This window comes from Penaeus monodon, chromosome 29 (genome assembly GCF_015228065.2).
Source record: "Penaeus monodon isolate SGIC_2016 chromosome 29, NSTDA_Pmon_1, whole genome shotgun sequence".
Classification (NCBI taxonomy): Eukaryota; Metazoa; Arthropoda; class Malacostraca; order Decapoda; family Penaeidae; genus Penaeus; species Penaeus monodon.
The window spans coordinates 29306749-29307019 of NC_051414.1; positions in this window are offsets into that span (position 1 = coordinate 29306749).

The following is a 271-nucleotide window of genomic DNA, read 5'->3' on the forward strand; positions in this document are numbered from 1 at the left end:
TTTCAGTTTATTTGAGGATAGCACTTTTACAGCTGAAAACTTACAATGAGACATTAAGCAGATTATTTTCATTATACACTGTGAGAACAAACTGTAAATGATTAGATTAGCTGGAAATCAAAACACAAGTCATATTTACATAGGGGGAATTAAACAAAATTTTTGTTAATGAGCTTTACTATGGTTGGCACTAGGCTGTTCTGTCCGTCCGCGAGCTTATAGGCAAGTACGGAGGGGAAGGTGTCGGTGGCGCGGGCTGCTCAGCGTCTTC